The following is an 11,323-nucleotide window of genomic DNA, read 5'->3' as shown; positions in this document are numbered from 1 at the left end:
AGTAACAACCGAAAACTCCTTTTTCTCTCTCCCCACCCATATTTTTGAAGCCACGGAAGAAGTCCCCCGTAGGATCCAGCTGCTGGCTGTCTTTGGGCATTTTGTCTGCAGACCAGGTATGAACACACTTCTGAAGGGTGGGCAGCGAGGGAAAACAGGAAGGTGGAAAGCAGTCACCAGCCTGGAATGGTTCCCCCTGAAACTTGTGTTTGTGCCTTAGGTAACAGCTCTGAAACAGCAATAAAGTTTGTTTTGCTACCTTTCCTCCCCAGATTTTCAGGGTTCAATATTTAGTGGCTACTAAGTCTTGATAGAAAACATGTCAGGACAAGAAAGCTGGTGGGAGTTTTGCTGGTACTTGGGATCCTGGGCAGCAGTGCCTGCAGGGGGTTTGGAGGGCTGCTCTCCTGAGGGTTGTTACCTGGTGTTGAGGGGCAGCACTGTCACTGCTGCCATCTGGAATAGCTTTAATCTCTCCCAAGGGAAGACTTTTGGGCGAGCCCTGGTGACAAAATCTGTTCCTGTATTTACAGTTTTAGGTTACAAGCTTGTTAGAGACTTCTAATAGGGATGAACTGGGCCACCTTTTCAGGCAGGGATGTGGGGTTCGGGGGCTGGAGCATCTGGTCCCTGAGCTGTGCTGTGCTGTGCTGTGCTCTGCTGGTACCTAGAGGCCCTTCCAACCCACTCAAGCTCCCACAAACCTTGAACTGCTTTCAAAGGCATGTTTTACACGCTCCAGTGATCACACTGCGTATCCTAACGTAACTTGTATTCTATACAAGCGTGCTGGTACAAATCACTGTGCAAGGCTATCTCCTCTCAAGGGTTCAGCAAAGTCTGACCAAGCTGGGATTGGTGCTTAGTCCTGAGCTTTAAGAACAACTGTACTTGGACTGCTGTGGCTCTTTGATCCTGTGACATTTAACTAAGAGAGAAATGATTTAAAAAAACACCATCATAAACAACCTCTTAGACATATGTTGTAAGTTATCATTATCTCCAAACTATTGTTCCATGTCACAATGAGGTGCCCAGCCACTTCAAGGATCCTTGGGCTGACAGCACAAAGCTGCCTCCTATGCTCTCTCCCTGCATGTTCATCACACTGAACCAGTCCTGTAGGAAAACAAAATCTGCCCCAGAGCACCTGGAGCACTGGGATGCCAAGGAGGAGGAGGAGGCAGTGGAGGAAGCAGTGAGCACAGGAGCTCAAGTGCGTTCTGACAGAGACCAAACCAACAGAGCACATCTGACTAGGTAGACTCCGCTCCTAAGCTCACAGCTGGATTTGGGAGACAGCACAATTTTTCTAGCAGTAAATGACCTCCTCAATCAACAGATTGATTTCTGAGCAATAACATTTGTAGCATCGAACTCTGAGGGACGTTCGTTATTTGCACACAGCCTCCAGCAAATCACATGTAAATTTTGCTTGAGAAACAGACTTAGTGTCATTATCTAGAGACCCATCTTGAGAACACAGTACTGATAATGACATACGTTTAGTGCCGTCCCTTGGAAACTCCAACTTTCTTCTTGAATAAGATGGCTGGGGTAGCTGGGTTTAGACAAACCTTTCCTGCTGGTAGAAACCATTTCTGAATCACTTGTCAAGCTCCATGTAAGTCCAGGAAGCTTCACCTCAGTGGGCGACTTCTCACTGCTTAGCCCTCATCTCAAAGTCTAACCCGAGCCCTGCTCCTCCTTCAGCTCCAAGCCATTACTCCTAACCTGCCACCTTCAAGAGTAGAGCAACAGCTTGCTTTTGTTTCTGTTGGTGTATGTCACTGAAAGCTATTTCCCATCCTCCTCCTGCTCACCTCTTCCCAGGGAGGACCCTAAGTGATCCCAGAGGTTATGTGCACAGGCCTGTATCTTTTATGCATTAGAGCTGGTTCTTACATGCCTTTTCTAAATACCAAAGGTGAAAATCACACACTGCGTCTCAAGCTGGCTGCTACAGGTTCATTAACCTTGTGGCTTTTACCCATAAACCCTTTTTCATAGAATGATAGCGTGGTTTGGGTTGGAAGGGGCTTTTAAAGATTGCCTTATTCCAACCTCCCTGCCATGGGCAGGGACACTGTCCACTAGACCAGGTTGCTCTGAGCCCCATCCAGCCTGGTCTTGAACACTGCCAGGGATGGGGCATCCACAGCTTCTCTGAACAACCTGTTCAAGTGCCTCCCCACCCTCACAGGAAATAATTTCCTCCTAATACCTAAAATAAACCCACCCTCTTTCAGTTTAAAGCCTTTGCCACTTGTTCTGTCACTACATATCCTCATAAAAAATTCCTCTCCAACTTTCTTTTCCTATGGGGCCAGCCATCCGTTCTCTTCCCAGTGCTTTTTCCACACCGCCATAGCATTTCACCTAACATCCTCTTCACCGGTAACTGCTCCTCATCCCATCCCCCTGGAGCTGGGTTCACAGCCCCAGGGCCCCATCCGGCAGGGGTTTGTTACATCCAGCCCCAAATGGTGAGGGTGACCCGGGCTCTTGTTAATAGACCCCTTGGGGTGGATTAGAGTGGAAGGAGACTGAATGATCAGCGTTTGTAAAGATACATATACATACACACACATAGGGTTTATTTTAGAGCAGTTTGGTTGCAATGGAAAGCAGGCATGTAGCCGTTTTGGTTACTGTTATCTACAGTAATATGGCAATATGAAAGCTTCAAAATATCACTCACTTAAGAAAATGTGTAAGGGAAAAAGAGGAAGAGGAGAAGAAGAGAAGAGAAGAGAAGAGAAGAGAAGAGAAGAGAAGAGAAGAGAAGAGAAGAGAAGAGAAGAGAAGAGAAGAGAAGAGAAGAGAAGAGAAGAGAAGAGAAGAGAAGAGAAGAGAAGAGAAGAGAAGAGAAGAGAAGAGAAGAGAAGAGAAGAGAGAGGAGAGAGGAGAAAAGTGAGAAGGTCGGTGGGAACGCCCAGGTACCTCCCCTGGTGGAGAGCTTTCAGTCCTCTGGGGAAAGGCCTCAGAAATGAGTCTGAGGGCACTTTGGGGATCTTTGATGGCTTCTGACCTTCTAAGATATGACAGCTGCTTCTCACATCAGCGCAGTTGAGCCAGGAATGCCCCATCAGGAGGGATGAAAACCCTCAGGACCCCTCCCAGGAGAAGGCGTGGGGGGTTTTACAATGGAGTGACTTATAAGGGAGGGCAATTGGCATGATGGAAAGCACCATCCCACCTCACAGGATCTGCCTCTTATCGGCCTGGCTTGTAGCCTCTGGTGGTGATTGTTCACCCCCTCTGGCATGTGCAGACAGAGGTTTGCTATTACACACCCAAAACCTCTCCTCCTCCCCCTCGGGGGGTGCAAAGCACCCTGCCGCCTCCACAAATGGGTCATTGTTTTGAGTCATTAACCATTAACATTTCTGTCTCTCGCAGGGCTGGCTGATTGCAGGACCTGATGGCATTGCCTTCACACCAGACATGAGTGGTAACCTTCCCCCGTGGACACTCCTGACACACCCTGTCGCACCTGAAGGGCATCTTTATCATAAATACTTCATCTCCTACGCTGAGCAGCTTCTCTCTTTACTTTCTGGTGGGTTTGTTTGTTTGTTTGTGGGGTTTTTATGGTTTTTGTTTGTTTTTTTGTGTTCCCCCTGATTCACCTGTTGCGTGAAGGGAGGGGAGGCAGTGAAGGAGGCAGACCAAGGCCACTCTTCTCCCTGCTTCACCCTGAATGGTTGGGGGCAGAGCTGACCGAATTGCTTCTGCCAGGCCCAGGGGACATTTCCCCATCTAGCCCCATCCACATCCCTGCTGTACCTCTCCAAGGGCACCCAAAATCCCGTGCTGGTCGTGGGCCCGCATGCAGACCTGAGCTCAGTGCCCTGGCCTTGCCAGAGGTAGAAAGCATCGCTTCCTCCACGTGTCCTCCTTGCCTTGACCCATTTCACTCCCTTTCTCTGCTTTACTTCCTGTGACAAATTTGCTGTGCCGGGTCTGTGGAAAGCAGCTGGAAGAGTTTCGTGCCAGCACTGTTTTTCTCCTTTATACCCCTCAGCAGGCTTGGATCCATTCAAATCTCCCTTTCTTTTCTTTTTTTTTTTTCATCTTTTCAGCGCAGCTTCCTACAACTTCAGCTTTTTGGCTGACTCGAGGCTTGAAATCTGTCTTTCCTCTTCCCTGTGCTTCCTCCTTCAGTAACTCTTCCTGTGCCATGGCCCTGCTTTCCACAGGCATGTGGAGGTCTGCTATGAATACCAGGGCGGAAAGCTGCTGGCTTTCCAGCATATATGTGACCCAACAGAGTCACATATAAGGAATCTCACGGTGAAAAGTGTTCAGGACACACTGCAAGCTGTGCTGGCTCCATCCTGCAGGCAGGTAAGGCAGGTAGATACCCAACATTTTAGCAGACAGGACTGCAGGCTCAGGGACAGTCAGGAAGCAGAGCCATTCCATGTCACAGCTGCCTCTGCTGACAGTACAGCTGTGCCTTGTGGGCGTGGACACCCCAGTTTTGATGGCACAAATGCTAAGACATTTCTGGCCATCTCGTGTCTTCTGAGGACTTGCCACAGTCTGATGCAGGAAGGCCAGCAGTCGGCTGCTCTTCCATTTGGCAGATGCCTGTGCAGCTGGAAGTCTGTGGTAGGACACCAGTGGGATGTCCCACCAGCAGGCTCAGCTGTTGCTCTATGGTTGGACTAGATGATCTTTCCCAACCTAAATGATCCTACAATCAGCAGTGATGCTCACATTACTGGATAACAGTTAAAGCAGGGCAGGATGAGTTATCAGAGGGGAATGGGAACCCTCACGGGGCTTCTACCAACCTCCCTAACCAAGGACCCGCAACGCAAAAGGACATTTTTGTTTTATACTGATTTTACCCGTATTGGTAAGCCAGCCTGAAGCTGGTGTGATCTCACACTGCTCTTGCTGGGGAACATTTGTGTGATGACTCTGTGTGTTTATTTCTGAATTCTGTTCACTGTGTGCACACTCTCATATGATTCTGTTTGATGCTGGGGGAATAATAATAGCAATAACAATAATAATAACGATTATGATGATGATAATTAAAAATGATAACAATAATAGTAGTGGTTATTGTTATATGCTTACACGTATGGTGTGATGCTGGCACCCAGTTCCCAAAGAGCTGGAGTCAGACGTGGAGCTCAGCACACTGTTTCCTGGAACAGATCCCCAAGTACCACACATAACTGTTTCGAGTTTATGCTCCAGATCAGGCAGCTCTTTAGGTTTTTATTTTTTATTTAAGAAATATATTTGCTAAGAATAGGCATATTTGCTGATCAGGAATTTTTTCTTGGACATTAAACGAGCCAATGGCAACAATGCAGGGGTCACCCTTGTCACATGGGTCAACCTCATCTCTCTTTATAAACAAGTTAGGCATCTCCGGCCTCACAGCCCTGCCAGCTCCATTCCCCCATCCCAGCAGCAAAGTGCAGGGCAGACTCAGTGCCTGGCAAACCGAGCCCAGTCAAAAGCAAATGACAAAGGAAAATACCCTTACCAAAAAAAAGGTCACTTTCTCTTAAGATATGCTCTTTCCTGCTTTTAATCTCTTGTTAAGGTTTTTTTTCATATGATTTCGTGGCATTTCATTTGTCCTGCACATTATATAGGAAAACCGTTTGTTTTTTTTATTATTATTCTGTTTCATTTTAAAACTATTAAAACCATCTGCCACTTAGTAAACACTAACATACTTTCTTTACTAGATCAAAGTGTCTCCTGTCTGTGTTGTAATGGAAGTTTGACTTTTTTTTTTTTTTTTTTTACAAGACAGACAGGAGAGACTTTGATCAGGTGCCAAACTGTTTCACTACAACAAACAGGCAACACTCTGAGCTAGAAATGATGAGATGTTATTATGCGCCGTGATGATTTCATGACATGTCAGCCATGATGTTAAAAACCCCTACAGAACATATAACTTTAAAAATGTCACAATGAAATTCCAGGTTTTTTAAAATGAACAACTTATGAATTGAAAGCATTTCTATTATATTTTTCCTCTACAGATTTAGGACCATTTTGTGGCATTTTTGCCTTTTTTTTTTTTGCAATTATTTTAATTTTGAGCGATATCTTCTGTCAAAAACACTTCATTGAAAAAAATTCTGATGGGTTCAACTTAAAAAGCTTTTTTAAGAAGCCTTTATAGACAAGATATTATTGTCCCTGTCAGAGAATGAAGGAATCACCTGCCAGCTCTTTTGTCATTCCTAAATAAAGGAATTGCTTGAGGATTATTTCATCCACGTTTCTCAAATGCACTGCTCCAACCAGTCCCCCCCCCCATGCATGTTTTTCTTTTATCCTGGGGTGCAGGATGACTCCACAGAGAGCCCATGGCTTTCCAATAACATAAATACTGCAGCTACACACTGTGGAAAAAAAACCAAAACAAACAAAACCATGCACATTGTAATTTCTGTCTTAATTTGCATTCTGAAAAGAAGATGAGCTCTTCCGTAGTCACCTATGCCAAGCACATGAACACCACAGGCAGGCTGGGTCCCCGAACACAGGAACTGCAGGTGGAACAGGTAAAGTCAACCAGCCTCTCTCTTCCTCTCCCTAAAAGCAGTTTTTTTCCTGCTTTGTCATCAGAAGCTATTCCAGCTTTCCATGTGGACAGTCACAGCTGAGGAAGGGTTGGTTATCTCTGATGGAGACAGCAGGTGAAGGAGGTGTCTGCAGCCCAGGATAACTGCAAGTAGAAGGGAAGCAACATGCACAAGGAATCACCAGTGGGAAAAGATGGGCACTACTCCTCATCTGCAACTTGCAAATAATTTCACGCGAAATGAGGTGAGAACCTTCATGGGCCAGGACAAAAGTTGCATCAAAGGGAAGTCTGATTGGGTATTAAGAAAAAAACTCAAACAACATCAGAAGAGTGTCCCCAGAAGGACTGTGGATTTTTTGTCCTTGGAGGTTTCCAAAACTCAGGTGGACACAGGCTTGAGTGATCTGGCCTCATGCTGAAATTAGCCCTGCTTTGAGTGAGAAGTTGGAGCACATGATCTTCCCAGGTCCCTTAAAGGTTCAGTTATCCTACATCTATGCGACTATGTCCCTGCAATCATGTGATGAATCCCATGCCAGGAGACAACACGTCTCAGCTTTGCCCAGGCATGGTCTTGTATCCTTACCCACAGCAGCAATGGCATTTGCTGTGCTGATGGTGCAGGTCATCATCTCCCACTCCAAGCATGTGCCATCAGAGGCACAGCACCCAACCCTTCTAGAAGTCCTTGGCTTCCCAGATAACTGCATTTCAAGCATGCATTTGAACCAGTCTGTAGTTGAAGGACTCGTATCACACCACCCAAGGTTAGGCGGAGACCCAAGGCAGCCCCAGTCTGGGGGCATTTTGGCACAGCGAATTATTTGTCCAACACAACCACATCTGTGTGGCATCAGCACACAGAGCATGTCTGAGCACAGCACAGGCCGCTGCACACCGGGGCTGTGTGTCAGTATGTGCAGCACAAACAGGCACCAAGCACAGGTCACTCATGTCTGGGTCTGCTTCCATCCCCTGATGCCTCGGGTCAGCAGGTGTCACAGCCTGGAAAATGACTTTCCAGCACCAGTGGAGCAAAGGTTGCTCAAGGAACAATTAAGCCTTAGATCAGCCTCTTATCTTTTAAAAGCAAGTTTTTTAAAACCAAAAGCCATAGGATTGTGTACATTTGTCATTTCAACCCATCAGTAAGTATTTGCATGTGCAGTAAATCATTATTCACAGAATCACAAAATGCACTGAGTTGGAAGGGATGCCCAAGGATCATTGAGTCCAATCCCTGGCCCTGGACAGCACCATCCCCAAGTGTCATACCCTGTGCCTGAGAGCATTGTCCAAAAACTTCTTGAGCTCTATCAGGCTTGGTGCTGTGACCACTTCCCTGGGGAGCCTGTTCCAGCGCCCAACCACCCTCTGGGTGAAGAACCTTTTCCTGATATCCAACCTGAACCTCCCCTGAGACAGCTTCAGGCCGTTCCCTGGTGTGCTGTCACTGTCACCACAGAGACGAGATCAGTGCCTGCCTCTCCTCTTCCCCTCCTGAGGAACTTGGAGAGTGTAAGATCTCCCCTCAGTCTTCTCCAGGCAGAACAGACCAAGTGACCTCAGTTGCTCCTCACAGGGCTTCATCTCCAGGCCCTTAAATCCAGAGCCTGGGACGCTAGAAGTTTGGCTTGGGCATCGCAAACCAACCAGAAGCAATGCTATTATTCTGTGATTCCAGTTTTTCAAACAACTCTCCTGTCCTTTGCTATGCCCCAGGTGAAGCTGTGAAAGGATGACGTGTAGTAGACTGGAGATGGGACCATTACTGCTGCTGGTTATTTTTGCTGGAAATGCCTGGTGCTATTTTTCAGTCTCGTTGACTTAGCCAGCAGTTTCTGGAACAAACAGAAAAGTCCGTGCTTTCTCTTGACCCTTCAAAACACAACCTAAGCTTTAGGAAACCTGTTTTTGGAGAGTTCTGGATCCGCAGACCTGCCCCTACTGTCGGGGCCGCTGAGAAAGCACCGCTGGCTGTAGGGTGGCCGTGCCCCTGGGCACTGAAGGGCGCTAGCCCTGGGGCCTGGGCACAATCTGCAAGAGCTCCAGGGAAGCAATCTTCTCAAAGCATGTGGTGCCAAACACTGCCCAGGTTGTAGAGCTATAATAAAAGCCCTCCGGATTCTTTTGGGGTGAGTGAATGAACAGCGCTGCCTCTGAACTAAATGCTACTTTGAAAAGGCTCAGTAGAGCTGTAGCATTCTGTAACCCCAATCTGAAGGCTGTTTCTCCTCACCCATCTGCACGGCTGAAAGGGAGTGGCCCCTTGCCTTCCCCGTTTTTGTAAACAAGGCTGCAACCTTTATTCCTGCCTTGAGGAACAGATTGAATTGCTTTTGATGATCCAGAACAATGTCATCCTTTATTCCCTCTTCATAAGCAATTAGTATTTCAGCTTGATTATTTGCAGATAATATGAGTCACCAGATAAAACACACTGAATACAAAATGCTCCTTGGGAGGGAAAGAGATAAACGGTATTTAAGGTTAAAAATCCAGCATATGCTTAAATATCACAAAACTGTCGCACATCAAGGAAAAAATAAATCAATCCCACTTTGTGAAAGATTGATCCTGTGTTTGTTTATAACCCCAAACCCTTAATTAATTTGCTGCAGGATCGCGGCACCATGACACCCAAAGGCAGATTGTGTCACTGTCACAGCACAAGAACAAGTTTGGTCCAACACGATTTCGGAGTTGTCAAACCATCCAAAATTTCAGGCCAAAAAAGTCATTTAATCTTAAAAAACAATTTTGGATTTTTTTTCCTCTTATTTCTTTTCTGATTTCTAGCTTGGTGTATTGCAGCTCCTTGATATTTTCAGCTCTTTTACCCAGAAACCCAAGGCTAGAAGCTGACTCATTCTTAATAGAAGGTACAAGTCCCACAGGAGCAGCATTATTTCAGGAACTCATATTTTAATGGGAACATCAAATCTATCTGGCATTATGATAAGGTCATTAAAAATTAGCAATACTGAAGGTTTATCCTGGGTTTGCTTCTAACATAGATGATAGGTGATATATCCTTTCTCTGTACTGATGTTGCCAAGTAGCTTCATTGGCAAACTTTGAAGTATATATAAAAATGGAGCCTTGTGAAAATTTGGACCAAAAATAAAGTTTGCTTTTCTTCTCACTTTTTCTGAAAAGAAAATTAATGTCTGAGAGTTTTCATATACAACATCTCACAAGGGTGTAAGTGTTTTCATTTCAACCTTTCCCTAGATTGGTTGGTCTTCCAGGAGCTGGAACAGCCATGAACTGCCAGGCTATGCTGGAAGGATTCTTTCTTCCCCCTGGGATGTACAACCCTGTCTGCAGAACTGCTGTAGCCTTCTACAGTGTGTTTTATATTTATATTAATTTTTAGCATTGATACATGAATTTTTTCGTCTCTAAATTACTAACAACAGATACTTGTATTTTCACATCCCCAAAAGGAAACATTTTTAAATAAATGGGTGCTTGCCACTGAAGCAGGGTGGTGAAATGCAGAGAGAATTGTGGTACAAGATAATTTTCCCTCTAGATTGCCTATGAGCAGTCATGCTGAGATGTTGAAATTAGAAAATCCATGGAAAGTGGAAGTGTTTCCCTTGGGCTACAGGGTGCAGAGGTGCAGCCCTCTCCTCACCTCATATGCCTTACCAGTGGCTGGAGGCATAACCCTCATGAGGAGCTCCTTGAGAGAAGGGTGGGTGGGCCGTGGCCAGCTGAAAGCTCCTGTATCAGCTGTCTTACAGGCCTTCCACCTCCTGATCCAACAGGCTTGGCAGGGATGGCCTGGGAGGTCTAGACACATACATGTGCTCTGCCAAAATCCAGATTGTCCAGGAGCAAGTTAAAACACGGCAGGCTTTGAAGGATGCTCCAGCAGAAAAGCAGCCCCGAACCTCCTCAACTGTCAATTCTTTAAAACAGAAAGGGGCCCTTGATAGACTAATTCCTTGCTCTGTAAGATTTAATTTGATTTATTAAAAATAATAAGAATAATAAGAATAATAACGTAAAAGGCATTTGGAGAAAACCCATGGCTGCAGGCTTCTCACCAAGGCTTTGCTAAGCCCTATACTCAGGGGCACAGACAGGTACAGCACTCTAACCCATCTGCTACACTCAGCTGCATTGTTCTGATCCCCATTCTCTCATCCCAGGTAAGTATTTGGTCTTCCCCTCTATCAGCTGGGGGCCACTTCCTCCTGCCTGAAGGCAGGGGAGCTTGCAGTGAGCTGCAAACCAAATCTACTCTTCATGCTCACCTTCACTTTTCATTTCTCCTCAGATCTGGGGTTCTCATCAACTGTATCTTTTCTACAAAGGACCCCTTCTGGCTTCTTTCACTTGTGATTTTGCAAGTCCTTATAATCAGTTCTTACAAACGCTTTAAGCAAGACCACTGAAGCACTCTGTAGCATCCTTCTGGAGCATCCTTCTGGAGCATTTATAAACAAGGTTGTGGTTTGTGTCAGGGACTAGCCTGACATCACTTAGATACCAACATTTACCGCTAAGGTCATGGAAATATTTCCAGAGAGTTGTTCCTTGCAGGAGTTCAGTGGTCTGGCCTGCCCAGATGTTTGATTCACACCTCAGACACCTCTTAGGGTCACTGCAAGCAGGAATGGTGGCCCTGGAGCAGGTGGCACCAGGGACCATGCCAGTTACAGCACCAGAGACTGAATGAAAGTCCAACTTCCTTTGGTATGGACATTCCTATAAATTCATCATGCTTTCACGTCT

At 46.0% G+C, this 11,323-nt stretch overlaps 1 long non-coding RNA gene across 1 annotated transcript; it reads left to right on the top strand.

Annotated features, from left to right (window-relative positions):
* LOC120749677 (uncharacterized) lies at positions 1–9,618 on the top strand. The gene is made up of 3 exons (XR_005699728.2): positions 1–116; positions 3,403–3,562; positions 6,616–9,618. It is a non-coding gene; the product is annotated as an uncharacterized LOC120749677 (long non-coding RNA).
* Positions 9,619–11,323: the final 1,705 nt, after the last annotated feature.

This window comes from Hirundo rustica, chromosome 2 (genome assembly GCF_015227805.2).
Source record: "Hirundo rustica isolate bHirRus1 chromosome 2, bHirRus1.pri.v3, whole genome shotgun sequence".
In the NCBI taxonomy this organism is placed as follows: domain Eukaryota; kingdom Metazoa; phylum Chordata; class Aves; order Passeriformes; family Hirundinidae; genus Hirundo; species Hirundo rustica.
This window is presented reverse-complemented; position numbering and strand designations above follow the sequence as displayed.